The sequence below is a fragment of the Podarcis bocagei genome (genome assembly GCF_964188305.1).
Source record: "Podarcis bocagei genome assembly, chromosome: 16".
NCBI classification, from domain to species: Eukaryota; Metazoa; Chordata; class Lepidosauria; order Squamata; family Lacertidae; genus Podarcis; species Podarcis bocagei.
The window spans coordinates 28,765,974-28,784,417 of NC_138142.1; the positions used below are offsets into that span (position 1 = coordinate 28,765,974).

The 18,444-nt window shown below is 51.5% G+C and overlaps 1 protein-coding gene across 35 annotated transcripts in view; it reads right to left on the reverse strand.

Annotated features, from left to right (window-relative positions):
• NRXN2 (neurexin 2) overlaps nt 1-18,444 on the reverse strand; it is a 355,283-nt gene that overhangs the window by 67,482 nt on the left and 269,357 nt on the right. The window lies entirely within an intron of this gene.

Consider the following 18,444-nt stretch of genomic DNA (forward strand, 5'->3'; position numbering starts at 1 on the left):
CGGGAAAGGAGCCCCCTTTCCACACTCAATCCTGTTCCCAGCTGCCATTAGACTCCAGAGACACCTTGCCAGTCCAGAGGCATCTCCACAAAGCACCGCTGACCACCTTTCCCCTTCCCTTATCCTACCTGAGCCCTTGCTAAGAAGACACACCTTGATGCTCTGAAAACTCATCCAATATATTCACCAATTGGGTGTGTGCATGTCTGACAATGTAGGGCTGCCACCCCTTTATGAAGTCTCCAGAGGGTGGGTCAAGGATAAGTGCAACCCTCAACCAAAAATAATAAAAGGTTTGTGCCCCACCGCCAGTAGTTTTCTGATGCTACAAAGGAAGCTGAGATAAGGGTGTGGATGAAGAAAAAGGCAAGGGAGGGACCTCTCTAAAACACCCATCTCCCCCGCCCCCAAATCATGTTCTATGCAAACATCTTTCCACCGACTCCTCTCCGGAAATAGAAAATGCTCTTCCAAGAGGCTGAAACTAGTGGTAGAGTTCTGTCTCTTGGCGCTAAGAGACAGATTACAATAAGGAGTTTGTGTGTATGTGTGTGTGTATAGGACCATTCCTTCCACCCTCCACCCCCCCCAATGCCGCCGTCCCGCTCCATGTCTAAAAATATGAGCCCGTCGGCGTTGGCGAACAGGTCAGTGCCGGAGGAGAAACCAATTACGCGCCTTGCGCAGCCTTTATCTGCCTTTTGGGCGCCGGGGCCTCTTAAAGACGGGGAGAGCCGCAGGTTCGCTTTTAAAGTGGAACATAATTATGACAGTCAGTGTCATCTCCGTTGCTGCCTGTCCTGGGTAACAATTGAATTACATTTGCCACTTGACTAAGCAAGGCGGTTTGTCTTTTTCTGGCGCTAATTCCCTTATTGGGGGGTGGGGGAGAAGGAGAAAAACATTGCAGATGGATATGGAGATGTGCGGGGTAGGAGGAGGAGGAGGAAGGCAGCTTAGGGCATTCTCCCCCCGCCGCCAGTCCCCCCCTTGCCTGTGTGTGTGTGTGTGTGTGTGCGCGCGCCCGCATACACACACACAGGCAGGCAGATAGGAAAGGTAAAACAGAAGAGGGATAAATAGCGGGGAGAAGGGTGGATGGATGAAGAGTGGACAGGAGGTGGATCTCAGATGGAAAGGATAAAAGACCGATGGAAAACAGATGGAGGCCAGATAACCTCAACAAAGAACAGGCAGAGATTAGACAGATGAAGAACGATTAGAAAGTGATAGGAAAGCAGGGGCAGTAGGAGGAGGGCAGCAAAGATGGCTGGCAGGTGGGACAGTGGGGCGGTGGCACTAAAAGGGTGAATACGAAGTCCTGGCTCCCCTTTCGTAGAGACCCAACCCAGAGGGGGAGCTTTTACCAGAGGCTGCAGGTTCCAAGGCTCTCCTGGGTAAAGGGGAATATTTGGGGGGTGGGGGTGGGGAGGAAAATAGGGATTGTGGAACCTGCAGTGAGTCCATGGGAGAGGCTGATATCTTGACCCCCACTTGGCCATTTGCCCCAGAGTTTGGTCCTGACTGCAGACACTCCTTGGCGCCCAGGAGCAAATCTGGACCAGGGAGGCCAAACTTGATGGGATGCTAAATGCATCTTTGCATTAAATGCACATCCAAATGTCAGGCACTGCTGCTGCTGGTTACTCTCAGGATTGCAGGAGGGAGGGGGGAGGGAAGTGTTTCACCCTTTTCTTCTCTGCATTGGTGTTGAATAAAATCCTTTAATGCTACTTTGCCTTGGGAGGAATCCCTCCACGGGGAGCCGCCCTCCATAGAAGGAGGCTCCCCCTCCCTACTGGCTGCAAGCTAAGCCTGCTATTTCCCTTTTAAAAACAGGTTCACATTCAAGGCAAAGGCCCATTCAACAGCCGCCCCTTAGTCTGGGTCTTGATTATTCCAGGGCATTCTGTCAAAAAAGAGGTTAAAATCCTATATGCAATCAGCTGCCTTCCCAGTCAAGAGCATTTCTCCTGGGTCTGGGTTAAATTTTCAGGTGTTCACATCCGGTCAGTCCACTTCTCATTTCAAGATTCTGGCTAAGGATGTTTACTGGCTTGAAGATGAGAAGAGCAGGAAGAGCTGTGGGCGCAACCCCTTCTGCATACAGAACACCTTCTGATTTGTTCTCTCTCTCTCTCTCTCTCTCTCTCTCTCTCTCTCTCACACACACACACACACACACACACACACACTGCAGACCAAAGCAGCCACACACCCAAGAGCACTTCAGAAGGGGAGCTGTTGCCATGCCTGCTTCCTCCCTCCCCAGCACGGTCCTGACCTTACAAGGCAGCCACCAGCTTCAAGCCGCCCCCCACTCACGGTTTGACCATGTATCCCCCTTCCCCTCCACTCCACCCTCCCCCTGCATCTGGAACAGGGGGACAGGTCGGCCAATGGAAAAGAGGACCTTGGCCAGGGGAGGGAAGAAGTGGGGCTGGTACACCTAGTCACGTGAGCTGCATCCTACTGAAATTCCACCTTCCACATAACTATTAAAGGCACTGGAGCCGCAGACAAAGCCATCTTTTTGTATCTGCTACCCTAGACAGAGATGCAGTAGCATCTGGGAGTAGGGGGCGGGGAGGAACCGGATCACTTTAGGCTAGGAGCACCAAATGTGTGGCAGCCGACTTGTGGCAGCAGCAGCTCCACAGTGAGGTCCCTCTGCACATGCTTCCAAAGCACTGCACATGTCTGAAGCACTAAAAACATTGGGGCTGGAGCACTAAAAACAACCTCCTAGAGGAGGGATGGGGCGCATATGTCCAGCCCACCAGGTGTTTCTGGTCTAATATTCCCATCATCAACCCTGACCACTGGAACTGCTGGCTGGTGCTGATAGAAGAGTTGGGAATCCAGCCACATCTGGAGGGCCCCGCAGAAATGCCCCATCCATGGGAGTAGCCAGGATTTGGGGGGGGGGGCAGGCCTTATGTTGGGGGGGGGCAGAACCAACTTATCTGCAATACAGTTGGTCAGCTAGTTAAGTCTATTTATGTATTTACTTGATTGGGAGGGGACCCCCATGGTCCCATCCCTGATCTAGAGTTCAGGGCTACTGAAGGGTAGCTCAAAACATCATGTGTCTTCCTGCCACATCTTTGGTTTTTACTCTCTGTTCTACTGATATTCCAGTGTATTATATTGTGATATTACCCACCTGAAGCAAAAATTTGGCAGATACTGATCTATGCAAGTAGTGAGGGGCAAATGTTCTGTGCAAGGCAAATGTTCTGTGCATGCTCAGAGACACAGTGACAACTCCTCCTCCTAGGATCTGGGGCTACCATTGTAGCCCCGCTGGGGTGTGTGTGTTGTGCTCTGTGGCTGACATGTCCCCCGCCTCCGTAGAGCGCGTCAGCATGCTGCTCACGGCTGCTGCTGCCGCCTAACGTTGTCGAGATCCTCCTCTCCTGGCTGTCTTTGTTGGGGCGCCTGTGGCAGCGCGCCAAGGTGGGTGTTAGCACTGCCAGCGAGTGACATCCAGCTGAGTTCTTGCCTTGATGCAACAGCCCTTTGCAAAGGGGGGGGGGAGAAGGAAGCCTGCAGTGCCAGCCCCACCCCACCCCAGACAGGCAAACAGCAGCTTTGTTTTGCTCCAAGCCTGGGAGGAAAAGGCAGCCCTAGAAGCTCCTTAGGAATGCCTTAGCAGAGCCCCTGGGATATACAATGCAATGATAAAGAGGGCAGCAACTATCGAGCATGCACAAAATTCAGTTCCTTTGCCCCTCCTTAGCGTCCCAGCAGGCAGCAAAAAAGGAACTGCATGACAACACCCTACATTAGATATTTGAAGATTACCCTTCCTCCAGCAGAGCCTGGGACAACCCAGTCATTGCAGATGACACTGAACTGGGAGGGGGAGCTCACACATCCGGCAGATATCTGACATGTCAGCACTACATGCGGAACGAACCATGGGACTGTAGCTGATTGCAGGATAAGCATGAGTCAGCCATGTGATGCAGCTGCAAACAAGGCCAATGCAATTCTAAACTGAATTAATAAACCCATGGTTTCTAAGCTGTGAGAAGAAATAGCCATGCCCTCCTGGTGTTGCTGATGTGAGTGCTAGTTCAAAACGCCTGGAGGGCAGCAGGTTGGCAAAGGCCAAGTGATGCTTTATTCAGCCTCATCTGCCGCACTTTTAAGAAGGATGCAGACCAGCAGTTTGGCACCTCCTGCCCTTGAGACTAATCAGTATCGCCAGGCCTTTGCTCTTGGCCTACAAGGCCACCTGGGCCGGGCACGTCTGTCAGATCTTGTCGACAAGCTGTGTCAAGTTTAAAGTGCTGTACATCAGGAAGAATACTGACAAATTAGAAGAGGTTCAGAGGAGGGCAAGGAAGACGAGCGGCAAAATGGAAAAGCCTGTCTGATGAGGACAGGCTGAAGGAGCTGTGCCCTGAGTAGAGGGGATTGCAGAGATGGGGTGGGGGGAGACCTAACAGCCTTTTTCAAACACCTGAGGGGCTGCCAAGTGGAAGGAGAAAAGGGAGGGCAGGAAGGCAGGAGAAAATTTAATAGGCTTGTTGTAGAAGGGGAGATTGCAACCCATTTCCTCTTTGTCTGCAAACAGCACATTCCAAGAAGCAGCTTTCATCGGGACCACACCTTGGGGAGAAACGAGTAGCCCCCCTCCCTTCCCACCTGCTGTGATCCTAGTAATTTTCAGTCCTCCCTCCTTCCCTTGCACCTGAAGCTATTTGCATCTAAAAAAAAACCACCCCTGGGCACGGAATGCAAATGGCACATTGAATGCCTTGGACAGCCAATCTGGGAATCCTGCACAACAGGTATTTTGAACTACAAATCCCATCAGCTGTGTGGGCTGGTGGGAGATAAAGAGTCCAAAACAGACATGCTGAAAGGCACATTTCAATTTTCCTTCCTCCTTCCAGTTTATTCTAAAGCAGCAGAACTCCAGTATTAAGGAGGTGCATCCATCCCCAACAGACCTAGCAATCTGGGCAGAGTCCAAGCTGAAGGCTGGACATCCTGCACACCCTCCTTTAGGACCTGGGAGAACGGGAGCTCAGGGTGGCTTTGCACGGAACCCCCACCCCCCACTCAAAGCCAGCAGGCTATAAAGGCCTGACACCCAGCAAGAATCCTCTGGAAACCCCCGGCTTAGCTTCAGAAGAAGAGCACCTCTGAGTGCCTGCAGAGTGCCTTTCTCCACGAGATGGCGAAGAAGGGCTCCCTCAGAAGGACCCGCTTCCTGGGCAAGCTTCCAAGGCACCTGTTGGGTGGCTCTCTTTTCGGGGATTAAGCTCTGCCAAGCAGAGGCACTTTAGTCAGCTGCCCACCGCAGCGTGGCCAGGCAAACAGAGGTGTCGGTGGCACGGATGGATTAGCAGGTGAGAGACCGCCAGCCAGCCCTGCATGGCAGCCCACGCTCCCGCCACTGACAGCTGGGGGAGGAGCTTTGCAAGCACTGTTCTCTGCCACCGTCCTTCGCTCCAGGGGCCAAGTAAAGCAGGGAGAGGGGGCTAAGCTGCTTAGGCGCCACAGTGAATGCACGGATTGGGCATGGATGGGCTACCCCTGCCACCTTCTGCAAGGCAGAGGAAGCTCTTCTGTGAGGGGGATGGGAGATCCGGGGATACCAGGGCAAATGCCATTTTAGCTCCCTTCCCCTGGAGCTCTGCTTGCAACTGCCCTCCCTTCCAGCCCTCAATCTGGAACCTCTGCTTTGGGGGGAGGAAGATGAGCAAAATTCACAGAGGAGACTGAGGCACAGAGTATGAGGAGGGCTCCATTTTCAGAGACACAGGAGCCTCTGAAACACCCACCAGCCCAGCATTCTGATATCGCAGGGGCCAAACAGATGCCTTAAAAGGGAAGCTCACAAGCAGGGGACGACTTCCAAGGTCTCATTCCTGGTCAGCCACTGTCAGTACAGACCCCATGAACATACAGTGGTACCTCTGGATGCAAACGGGATCCATTCCAGAGCCATGTTCGCATCCTGAAGCAAACGCAACCCGTGTCCGCGCGTCTGCGGGTCGCTGCAGACGTCATTTTGAGCTTCTGTGCATGCGGCAAAGCCCGGAAGTAACGCACTCCAAAAATATTCATCCTGAAGCTACTTCAACCCAAGGTATGACTGTATATGTGAAATGTTTTTTCCCCTACCCCAACTTTACACTTGTTCACACTGAATTGCTTTTGCCATTTTACCGCCCACTCGTTCGGTTTGGAGAGGTCCTTTTGGAGGTCTTCATAATCAATTTTTGTTGCGATGACCCAGAACATTTTTGTATCATCAGCAAGCTTGGCCATCTCACTGCTCACCCCTAACTCTAGATTGTTTATGAACAAGTTGAGGATCAAAGGCTGCCCCCCAAATCTGCCTCTGGAGCCAGTGATCTGTGACTCCTTGCAAGGTTGGGGTGGACGCTGCAGCACAATTCTTTGGAGCCTCCATAACTGTTGGAACCCCTGGAAGTTGCTCACAAGATGTCATAATCCAGAATCTCTCTAAATAAAACTAAAAACCCACATTTGCAGTTATGATTGATAGTGAGCTGGTAAGCACCACTAATTAATCAAAAGCTGCTCCCATTGTTTGTTGGACATAAGAAGGATCCCAAATGCAGGCCCTGAGCAAGACATGTTTTGCAGCAAAATAAAACCACCGTTTGCAAAAGCTGGGTTTTGTTTTTTTTTTAAAAAGGTACGAGTGAAGTGTTAAGCGCATTCATTCTTAGAACAAAGAGGGGAAAATATTCTAATAGAAATACATGCCCCCCCTTAACCAACACTCCTCTTCCCGCAACAAAAGAGAGAATGTCACTCAGTTGCCAGTTATTAATTCCTAATGCCACAATTACTTCATTACGTGGCAGCTGCAGGAATGAATAGTTGGAGGTTTGCAAAGGCAAAGAATTATCTGAGTCAAAATTAATTTACTAAGTGGAGCAATTCCACCTCATCTTCCCCCCACCCGCCTCCTGTGGAAGTGTCAATTTGTTCTTTTATGAACTTTCAAGCCTTCTATGACCAAGTTTGTGGTGAGAATCAGGATTAGTGCGTGCCATCACACACACGGAATAAACAACGCTGAGGAAGACATGTAGGATTTGCCCAGAGCAGAGGACCCACAAAACCCCCTGCACTTTAGTCCTACAAGCAGGATTAAAAGGTTTTAATTTGCACCCAGGACAAATTCATACATGCTTACTTGCAAGGAAGTCCCACAGAGTTCTACAGGTTTTCTGCAAGGTAAGTCTGAACAGGCAGCTTCCTGGGCTAGCTGCTCAGATTAAAGTGCTTCTTGTAAGTAATATTTTGGAGGATACGATATGAAGTCCCTGGAGTCTTGCCTAACTTCTTAGTCCACCATTTATTTTAAATCAGGGCTCAGTTGACCTGGAACCAGTTTTCATTGTCAGGATGAGGGAGGTTGGGGAATGCCACCAAAAAGAGAAACAAGAGTGGAAATAGCAATGTTTGCTTAACCATCCCATGTGCAGAACGGAAATGGGTCCTGTGAATATGATCATTGTTGCTTCAGTCCACAAATTATATGTAAATGATGCTGATGCTGATTAATTTACCCACCCTTCACCCTAAGGTGCTAAGGATGGTTACGACATTAAAAAACAGTTTGGAAAAAAATTTACAATCACAGAAATCAGGTATGTCCTAAAATACACATCTCGGGTGTTAAAAGGCCAGTAGAGTAAAGTAAAGTAAAGAAAAGTGTCTTCAGCGTTTGTAGAAAGCTGTGTAGTGAAAATGCAAGGCCCACCTCTGTGGGGAAGGAGTTCTGCAATGTAGCCCCACTCTGCAAATTTGCATGCTGTTTCATTTGCATTGCAATGAATGGGGTGGAATAACATAATGACAACGTGAGCTACACAACTAGTTCTGTAAGTTACTTAATTTTACCACAGCAGACAGCAGAGACCAATATTGTAGTTTTTGGTGGAAGACAAACTGCAGCAGAATAGAAACAGCACTGCATGTGACAAGCGCAGGGTGGAAAATGAGGCCACCTTACCCACCTAGTCTGGACTAACTGCTCCAATATGATGGCGAATTAAAGAAAGGGTGGAATCCTTGTCTTTTCCTCACCATGGATGCTACTCTAATTTTCTGCCCCCTCCCTCCGAAGACCCCGTTGATTTTGGCTATGGCAGCAAAAAAATAAAAGTAAATCAAAGTATAAGCACATGGCATGGTTGCATTTTAACCTGGATGTTTTAAATATGTTTTTATTTTTCATGGTACAGTGGTACCTCTGGTTGCAAACGGGATCCATTCCGGAGCCCCGTTCGCATCATGAGAGAACGCAACCCGCGCCTGCACGTGCCGCGATTTGCCACTTCTGTGCATGCACATGATGTCATCCTGAGCGTCTGCGCATGCGCGAGCAGCGAAACCCGGAAGTAACCCGTTCTGTTACTTCCGGGTCGCCGCAGGACACAACCTGAAAAGACGTAACCTGAACCAAACGTAACAAGAGGTATGACTGTATTGTTTCATCACAAGTATGCTTGCTGCACTGGGCTCTTTGGGAAGAGGGGTTTGAAGATCTCCACCCATCTCAGTGGCCCTGATAGGGATGCAAACCACCCCTTTGCTGGTCTTCAGACTGATCATTAGAGGAGCAGGAGTGAGAAGGCACCCTTTCTCAGCTGACCTGCATGGATCAGATGGGTACCCGTTGAGTGCCTGGCATAAGCACATGAGTGTGAAGCCTGAGGTGGCTGGTATGTCACCCCAGAGGGTTGGCAGGGACCAAAAACAATTATGGCCACCCCTGCCCTAGGCAAACACCCACTTTCTCTCCTCTCCTTATATTACATATAGCTGGGAGGCTGAGGGGCAGTGGCTGCATTGGCCACTTCAGTTCTATGTGACAGAGATGTGGACCATATAGCTGGGCCAATCACATTCCCACAGTACAGAAAGAGGAGGCGCTGCGCAGGGACTTGGCAGAGAGAGCTGCAGAACTGACCCCTGACCCCAGTACTGGCACTGCTTCAATCCATCCCTGAGTCCAGGGCTGGCAGAGAGGAGCTGAGGGTCCTCGACAGGATTCCCTTCTTTGTGACCAAGAAGAGAAGGGAGTTGCCTTTGGGGTGAAGGTGCCGTGGTCCCACATTGCCTCGTCTTCAGCCCACAAACCCTTGCGGTGGTCGGGAGAGAGGCATTGCTAAACCTCACTTGGGGCAAGCTCTGCATTGCAAGGATCCGATCCCAACTGCCTCGGGGGGGGGGGGGCGCCAGGAGACGCCATGATGAGCCCAGAAGCCCAACCACTGGCTGCCCATCAGCGGGCATGATAAACAGTCTGCCTTTGCGCATGACAAGGGTCTGTGGATGTTGTCGCTGCTGCGCTCGCGCGATGGACTGTTCTCCTTCCTCTTGGTGACCCCCATCCATCTCCCTGGCGTGCAAGGCTAGGCTCCGCCGTCCTGGACACGGCTGGGCTCCCTCACTAGGAATTGACGTAGAGGAAGGAGTGAAAGAAGGGTTGTTGGGAGGTGGGGGCAGCTGAAGAAAGCCAATGCAAGGGGTGGAGGCTTTAATGGACAGCTGCCGGGGGTAAGTTATAGAATTGGAAGGGGACCAAAGGGTCATTTAGTCCAACCCCCTGCAATGCAGGAATCATAGCTAACAGGAGCTCATAAAGGCTCCATCTGCTGCTGCTCTGATTAGGGAAAGGGTGCACACATCCTTCCTATCCAGGATCTCAGTTTACACCTGGCTTGATGGAGGCAGGGCACGTGTTTACTGTAATATGAGAAGAAACAAGAGAAAAGGAGTACTCTGAGCATATGCAGACTGCCAGAGGAAGGAAGGATCCATGCAATAGGACAGGGATGTCCAACCAGTAGATTATGATCTACTGGTAGATCCCCTGCTGATCCTTGTAGATCGCGGGATCCTTATCACATACAAAAAGTTGCAGGGGGAAAGCTAAAACTCTGTGCAATCCTCCCCTCAAAAAGCTTAACCTTCTATGGGCAATCCACCCACCCCACACACGCTCCTCCTCCCTCCAATGACAATGGGTAGATCACTGCCAGTTGTTTTTTTATACTGGGAGTAGATCACAGTCTCTTAGGAGTTGGACATGCCTGCAATAGGAGATCCAGAATGTGTGTGTGAGAGAGATGCACTAAACCTCTACAGTTGCTCCCTATTTTCTCTGTCTCTTCTGTCCCTGAATACCTTGACTCAGTCTGGATGGGGCACAGCTACTGAAGAGCTTTATGGGTTAAAAGGGCTCCTAGGAGAGCCTGGCAGCACCCATGCTTCCATCCACATGCTCAAGAGATGGCCTACGAACAGAGCCTCTCTCCAAGTCCCCCCCTCTCCACTGCACTATAGACCAAGGCGCTTGATGCTCACTTAAGCTGTAATCATTGCCCAGAACTTTATGCTCTGCATGTGGTCAGAGGCTCTACTGTCACTGCTGAGCTTTAGGATCCAAAACAGGTGCTGGGGCTAAGTGTGGGCACAAATGACACCTTCCCCACCCACACTGCCAAAAGGCCTGCTGTGCTGTTGACTGTGCCCAGGGCAGGGCAGTGGCTCCAGTTAAACCAGGAGTTCAGGAGCCTGTGGATGGGCTGATAAGCTGAAGCAATTTGCGGCAGAACCTCCCTTGGCGCTTCGGAGTAATGAGATGACAGATATAATCACAATGATCACAGGCACCAAAGGGCTGGTTCCTGACCCCCCCGCCCAGCTGGGAACCTACCCCCTGCTGGGCTTCTTGCTGTGCAAGGGGGCGGGCAAGCGGGGTGGGGGCTGCCAATCGCTGCCAGGAGCAAATGAAGCTCTCCTTGCACCTGTCAGGCATGGCAAACTGGCAGGAGCCGTGCTTTTGGCTTTGATGAGTGGGGGTCAAAGAGGCTGGCAGTTAAAAAGAGAAGGGTCCAGTCCACTGTCTGAGGGGCAGGGCAGGCAGCACAGAGGGCAGAAGGTGGGCCTCATAGGGGATGCTCAATGAAGCTCCTGACCCTGAGGGTCTGCAGTGCAGGAGTCCTAACATTTTCAACAGGACAATGTTCAGTTTCTGCACAGATGTACAAGTGTGTTCACACCCCCACAGCTGGAGGGAGGAGGCCGGCATGCACACAGACACAGCAGCAGCATTAACACACCACATCCCATTAGCACATCACACCTCATGTCCTCCTTATTCGTTAAAATACAGGCAGGATTAGACCCTTCGCCAGCAATGGAAAAGCGAGAAAAGCAGAGAAGTTGCAAAGGGGGGCAGATCAGGGGAGGAAGGCCCCAGGCCCAATCCCTCCAGGTAGGGTTGGGGAAAAGACTCCCTGCCCCAAACCCCGGAGAGCTGCTGCCAGCCAGAGTAGACAATACTAAGCTTGACGGTACAATAGGAGTATAGCATCTAGATCAAGGGAAGTAATAGTGCCACTGTATTCTGCTCTGGTCAGACCTCACCTGGAGTACTGTGTCCAGTTCTGGGCACCACAGATCAAGAAGGACACTGACAAACTGGAACGTGTCCAGAGGAGGGCAACCAAAATGGTCAAAGGCCTGGAAACGATGCCTTATGAGGAACGGCTAAGGGAGCTGGGCATGTTTAGCCTGGAGAAGAGGAGGTTAAGGGGTGATATGATAGCCATGTTCAAATATATAAAAGGATGTCATATAGAGGAGGGAGAAAGGTTGTTTTCTGCTGCTCCAGAGAAGCGGACACGGAGCAATGGAGCCAAACTACAAGAAAGAAGATTCCACCTAAACATTAGGAAGAACTTCCTGACAGTAAGAGCTGTTTGACAGTGGAATTTGCTGCCAAGGAGTGTGGTGGAGTCTCCTTCTTTGGAGGTCTTTAAGCAGAGGCTTGACAACCATATGTCAGGAGTGCTCTGATGGTGTTTCCTGCTTGGCAGGGGGTTGGACTCGATGGCCCTTGTGGTCTCTTCCAACTCTATGATTCTATGATTCTACGGTACAGTGGTCTGGCTCAGCAAAAGTCAGCTTCCTGTGTCCCCTGACGCTTGTAATTCCCTCTCCCCCCCCCAACTGTGTTAAAAGAATTAACTCTGTGCACCATATACAGATAGCGCCACAATGCTCTTCTCTTTGTGTGCAGAACAAAACAGGTGCATGCCAACTCCGGCACGCTGCACGCGTTACCATGCGCTGGAGAGGCAGAAATGCTGCTCTGGTGGCTGATGACACAGATGGACATTCACATGCAGACACACACACAAACACGCACACACCCATGGGCTCAGCGCCCCCTGCCAATCAGCCGCACTGGCTGTCTCCCCTCCAAAGCCGCAGAGGGGTGCCTTGGCAGCCGCCATTGTGCAAGTGTCACGGCTCAAGCGCATCGCCCAGGCTCTGAGGGCTCCTGCAGAGAGGGGCTTTGTCTGCTGTGGCAGCTGCAAGCAGCTCAGAGAAAGGAAGGGGGGAGGAAGAGAAGGAGGGACATCCTTGCGCCTCCCTGCGAGAATCCCAAATATGCAGGCGGTGTCTTGGCACCCGGGCTGAAGTGGCACCTCTGTCTGAAAGTCCCCACCCTTCCCTCCAAGGACCCTGAGAAGTGGGGTTACTTAGCGGTGGGAAAGGAAGCCAAAAGGCAGTGTCTGCAGCTCAATATTCTGCCCATCCGAGAGGCAGACCTGGCATGCAGGGACAGATTCCCACCTATAGGGCGCAATCCAGCCCTGCCCAAGAACTGGGGCTGTGTGAGAAATGAACTGGGGCTGTGTGAGAGCACAAGGGGCGGTTATGAAAAGAGGGCCAGAGGAATTCAGGAAGAAGACTCCTCTCCAGCAGAGTAACCAAACGAAGCCTCCATAGAGGCAGGGAAAGTAGACCTTGGAACACCAGACCCTGGAAACAGAACAAGGCTTGGTGGTCCCTGCAAAAGACCCCTCACAGGGAAGGCCGTGCAAGAGAAACGTGGCTGAAGATCCGCCCCCCCCCCCCGCCCAAAGGCATCCCCTTGCTCGCACCTGCACCATTTCTCAGATGGACTGCTCCCTGCCTGTGTGTGTAGCTGGGAGACAGGGGAGGGGCAGAGACTAATGCAATGTGAGTTAGGAGGAGGAGTGGGAGGGAAGCCCAAAGGAAGGAAGGGAGGGAGAGAGAGAGAGAGAGAGAGAGAGAGAGAGAGAGAGAATGAAATTCTGGTCACAGGGGGTATAACAGGCGATCCTAGGATCACAGAATTGTAGAGATGGAAGGGACCCTGAGGGTCATTTAGCCCAACCCCCTGCAATGCAGTAATGTCAATGTGCGGTCCCGCTCCTAATTTGAAACCATACCGGACCCTGCTTAGCTTTGTAAATGTGACGGCAGTTTTATGGCTACACCTGGGAGGATAGGCAGGGCTCTCTCTCTCTCTGTGTGTGTGTGTGTCCGTGTGTGTGAGAGAGAGAGAGAGAGAGAGAGCGAAGGGGGGAGAGAATGGGAAAAGGAGAGGGAGAAGGAGAGGAGAGAAGACATGATCGTTCCAATCCAGGTCCATCTTAGAATAGTCTTAGCTTTGGGTCCAACCCTTTCTCTGCTGGGCAGCATTAAGGACTGAGAGCTGCAAGGGGAGGGAGAGAGGCACTAGGACTCCTGGGTCCTCCAAGATGTGGCCATTCTCTTTGGACAGATAATACATCATCATCCCAAATACACACATCCAGACCTCTTTGTGGGGGAACAGCCACAGGGAATGACAACTGGGTAATTAACAGGGAACCCAGCCTCCCAGTGCCCATGGGCTTTGGAACACTCTATAGATTCCAAATCATCTGATCAAGCCTGGGGTAAAACCCCAGGAGTCCTGGCTCCCTTTCTCTAGAACACCAGTAAGTGCCACTTCCCTCTGAGTCCTGCCTCAGAGTACCCACTTTCTCGCTCTAACCCATGGGGCATAAAGCTATCAATGGCTGCTATCCAAAGCGGCTGTGCTCTCCCGCCAGCATGAGAGGTGGCGAACCTCTGAAGACCAGTTGCTGTGGATTACAGGTGGGGAGAGCCTGTAGGCATCTGGTTAGCCGACGAGACTCAATGGGCCCCCCTTTGGCCAGATCCAGCTGCAGGGCTCTTGCTGCCACCCCTTTCCCAGCTGACTAGCTATCCACTGGGCACCCCCTGGGAGGACCTTGGACCCGAGGAGCCTGGCAGTGTGAGGAACAGACACCAGCATATCTGCACCAGTAGGTTACGCTGTCAGCCCACGTTAGCCTGGCGAGGCCGTGACGAAGATGAGGATGTGAGGCGAAGGCGCCGGAGTGTAGCGGAGGCCGCCCCAGGGGCCTGCTTGACACGTTGGGCACTCTCTGCGCCAGCCTGCCTGCTCTCCTGCCAGACAGGATTAGTGGCAGCACCCTCGCTCGGCACATGCCACAGGGCAGCTGGGGAGATGTGGGTGCCCTTGTGAGGGCACCAACCTGTAGGCCACCTTGATGCTACATGCCCTGCTTCCCTGACTGGATAAAGGGCCAAAACGCTCATGCTGGCCACATCTTGGAGGACCCAGGAGTCCTAGTGCCTCTCTCCCTCCCCCTGCAGCTCTCAGCCCTTAGTGCTGCCCAGCAGAGAAAGGGTTGGCCCCCAGGCAAGTCCCACTTGACAGCTGCAGCTCAGCAGAGCAGCCTAGTGGTCAGAGCAGTGGACAAGATGGTGGAGGCGCAGGTTCAAATCTCTACCCAGCCATGAAACTCACTTTCTGACTCTGTACCAGCCCCTCTCTCTGTATTTCTGCCTACCAGACTTGGGAAGACGAGGGGGGGATAACACCTCGGGAATGAGGAATACAGTCATACCGTTCTTTCAGGATATGTCCCGCGGCGACCCAGAAGTAACGTAACGGGTTACTTCCAGGTTTCACCGCTCTCGCATGTGCTCAAATGACGCCACGCGCATGCGCAGAAGCGGTGAATCGCAACCCGTGCATGCGGAGACGCGGGTTGCGTTCTGCTCATGTTGTGAATGGGGCTCTGGAACGGATCCCATTCGCAACCAGAGGTACCACTGTACAATTCAAAAATCACCTGGACAACTTGGAAAGCTGGGGTGAAATTCATAGCATGAAATCCAGCTGGGCCAAACCCAAAGTTCTACATCTAAGCAAAAACAGCTATGAACAAATAAAATGCAAAGGGTCTTGTGGCATCTTGAGGACCAACCATTTTACTTAGGCAGGTTTCATGAGTTCATAATAAATGTGTTGTGCCAAAAGACTTTTCACTGCTTTTGCTGAAGGAGACTTAACACCTCCAGAGAAAGGCACAGGATGGCAGAGTGAGAAGCAGCTTGGGACTGTAACTGGTCTGAAGCTGAACATGAGTCAGCCATGTGACACAGCCCCAAACAAGGCTAATGCAATCTTAGGCTGAACTAACAGAGCTGTAACTTCTAAGTAAGTCATGAGAGGTACGGTTTATTCTGTACAGAGTGCTGGCCCTGCTTCTGGGTGTAGACTAATAATGGGGAATGCCAGGCCCAATTTGGCTTGCTCCTGAATTTGGCCCACAAGGAGTTGCAGACAGTGGGGTGGGGTGGCGCTGCTTACTGACCTGTGGCTGGCCACGTCTCTGCCGGTTACTAGAAGAGGGAGCAGGTGGCAAGACCAGCATGGTGTAAATGCACCAGCAGAATCAACATGGAGTTCCTGGCCAATGAGCTTGCACTGCACTGACCAACCAACCAAAGGAGCAGCATCAACCCACCATGCTGCTGCCTACAAGGCTGTCTGGCCAAGCCACACCCACCTACCTGTCACCTGACACTAAGCAAAGGGCAGGTGTAGTCCTGGCTCCTGAGGCTTAAGAATGTGCTGAGCCTTGGCTTCAATTTGGTGCTGCAGGAATACGGTGCCTGTTCCCGTGAAAAGCAGTGCAGCAGAAAAAGGCACTGCATTCCAGCAGTGCCAACTTACAGCCCCAGCTGGAAAGGAACCACAATGAGCCCACTCTAAGCCTTGGCATCCATAGCTTCACTTATTCCATGCCTGGTGTCAGGTGATTGACAGGTGGGAGGGGGCAAATACAGAAGGGATTCAGCCCAAGCGATTGCCTCTGGCCAAGACAGGCATGCAAAAGAAATGCAGTCAGGGCTTTTCCCCCCAGCCAAACTCACCAGAATTCAATTCCAGCACCTCTCAGGTGGGCGCCATTGCCTTACGGCTCGCTTTAAATGTTCCAATAAGCCAGGGTTTTTGGCTTATCGTGGTTTACACTGCTCAGTTGCTCCCATTTCTCTCTTTCTCTGATGCAGAGAAACAAGCTTGGAAGCTGCCATTCAGCTTGGTTTCCCACAATGTCCAAACTCTAGCCAGGCTTCAGCTATGACAGATTTGTAACTTGTTGAGTTTGTCGCAAACAACGCCCTGGATTTGGATACCATGGCTAGCTAAGCCTCATGGCAGTTTTGTTCTTCCTGGCTGAGCCAAGGGAGGGGTGAAGGAGAGCTGATGGGGCAGCCTCCACCCAAATGCTGCTTGTTGCCCCCCAAAACACACTAGCCCTGCCTCATGGTGACCTGCAGCCAAAGCCTTACATAAAAGGGAAGTGTGTGTTTGTGAGGAGGAGGCCGCCAATTGGCTGCATCTCAGGCCATCGGCTTGAATTTTCCCAAATCCAGGATCTGTGCAGAATGCCTGTCCTGCTGAAACAAAATGCAGACTTCATCCAGGCATGTTGTCTCCTCGAAGGGGGGGAAATGAAGCCCCACCCCACAAGAGAAAAGAGAGGCTGCCACCATATACCTGAAGACATACCCAAACCTAATCAACGAAACGTCGATTTGCATCCATGGCAGCTCAGAGAAGGAGCAAGAGAGATGACTCTGCACTCCGCCATCCAGGGCGCCCGACCACAGCCATGCACACGAGGGAGAAATTAGCCTCCTGCATCCTGCTCCCCCCTCCGGGCAATGAGTATTTCATTAAGTAACGAGCTCTCTTCCTCCTCCTCTCCCAATATCATGCGCAGCCATTAATGCATAAATATTAATAGGAACGACACAGAGATGGACTGGGTGCCTGCGGCCTGTTTTGAGACGCTGCGTTCACACAGGGCGAGGAATTAATCAGTTTGTCCTGCTTGGAGAGATCGGGAGAGGCAGAAGGGAATAGCGGAAGGGGTCCAGCCTCCATCACCCGGGAGCAGAAGAGGGAGGGAGGCAGGCCACCCCCGCTGCAACGTGCAGGCCCACTCAAATACACCCCATTATTATTTTTAAAGAATAATATATTTTAAACAACAGCAGCAACACATAACATGGGGGTGGGAATCCTGTCCTAACAGCCCCTCTTTGTTTCTTGCCCGAAGTCAGGGACTTGAAAGGAATGCTCAGTGCCAAAAGCGAAGATGGTATCTGAGTGTATGCAGTGGTGGTGCAGGGCAGCTCCCTGCAGGGCCTATTTGTCCAGTGTGCAAATTGGGCCGGCCTTGTTTCGAGCTGAGCACAACCCAGGGCTGCAGAAGTGGCAGGAGAGGATGCTGTGTCTGAGCGCATGGAGAGTTCCAGGCAGGACCACAGCAAGCGCCCACATCTCTGGAGCAGAAACGAAAAAGGGCAGGATTTGACTCCAGGACACCTCTTTTTAAGAGCCAGGGGTCTGTCGTGCCCCACTCTGGTGATGTGGGAAAGGCACATTGATTGTCAGCACACAACCCCAGAACACAGGAAAAAACTGGGACTGAAGGGGTGAGCTCTAAGGGAGCTCATGCAAAGGCTGGCTTGGATACAGGTCTGGACAGAAACAATCAAGGGCTGAACCTGTGGGAGGGGGGTATGTATGCACAAACACCAGCCATCATCTGTTGACAGAGAACAGCTTGGAAGGGCCCAAATGGTCTCTCCTTGAATTGTTCCATCCTACTCGAGTCCAATGTGCAAGGCAAGGCAGTTCAGCAACTGAAGTTCCAAGCCCCCCACTCACTCCTGCCAAAGCGAAGGTGGCAAGAGCAACATGGTCCACACTTTCAGATACCATCTAGAACTGCCTATCAAGAAGGTGAAAGTTGAAGATGTATAATGGGGGTGGGGTGGGGTAATTTTCACAAGCCCCAGAAGTGTCAACCCACCCTCAGGCCTCGGCCCCTGTCAAATCTCCCCATGAAATAGGCCCATCTGGGTGAGGAAAGGGGTGTATTTAAACAGCTAGTGACCTACAAATCAAACCTCTCAACTAGAAAAAGACCTGCTAAATAATCAAAAAGTAATGTCTAAAATGCTATCAGAATGGCAAACAAAGGATGAATCATCAATGATTCTGGGCTATGGATATAGGACATAATATTGAAATGGCAGCATTGGAAAGATTGTGGAATGTGGATTTGAGATTTACAGTGTGCTATGCGATAAAAGAAAATCACATGGAAATGATGTACAAGTGGTATCTGATTCCTAGTAAATTAGAAAAATTTATAAGTCAGAACCAGATATCTGTTGGAAATGTAAAGAGATGAAGGGTACATTTTTCCATATGTG